Source organism: Theobroma umbraticum, unplaced genomic scaffold, assembly GCF_002168275.2.
Source record: "Theobroma umbraticum cultivar Fairchild unplaced genomic scaffold, ASM216827v3 scaffold_51.0, whole genome shotgun sequence".
Classification (NCBI taxonomy): Eukaryota; Viridiplantae; Streptophyta; class Magnoliopsida; order Malvales; family Malvaceae; genus Theobroma; species Theobroma umbraticum.
The window spans coordinates 9392092-9392549 of NW_018397260.1; the positions used below are offsets into that span (position 1 = coordinate 9392092).

A 458-nucleotide genomic window follows, 5' to 3' on the forward strand; every position below is an offset into this window, starting at 1 on the left:
TGATGAGAAGTTGTGGGCTTGTCGGGATGTTGTAGCCACTCACGATGCAGTCTTCCATGAACTCATGCGGCACTGAAAGTGGTGCAGCAGGGTATAAACACAGCGTTTCCTTGAAGATTGCTTCAAGGTAAACTAACTTTTTAATGTCTGATTCTTCAACTAGTTTGTTTCTACCAACATGGATGTCTAATTCTTTTTGTGCCTTTTTCAGTGCACTGCGGTTGTTAAGTAGTAAAGACAAAGCCCATGTCAGTGTAACCATTGTTGTTTCAGAGGCTGCTAAGATCAAAGCCTACAAGAAGGTTGATTTATACCACATCAGAATGAAATTGCACATACGATTTTACATAAAGAACTAAGAATTTAAAACAAAAGCCTTAATAGCCTCGACATCTATTTTATTTCCATTTTTGGATTTAAGATGGCCTACAACTCAAATCAATTAGTAATCACAAACA

At 37.6% G+C, this 458-nt stretch overlaps 1 protein-coding gene across 1 annotated transcript in view; it reads right to left on the minus strand.

Moving 5' to 3' along the window:
• The window catches only part of LOC110416926 (F-box/FBD/LRR-repeat protein At1g13570-like), a 90045-nt gene that overhangs the window by 35793 nt on the left and 53794 nt on the right, over positions 1-458 (minus strand). The window lies entirely within an intron of this gene.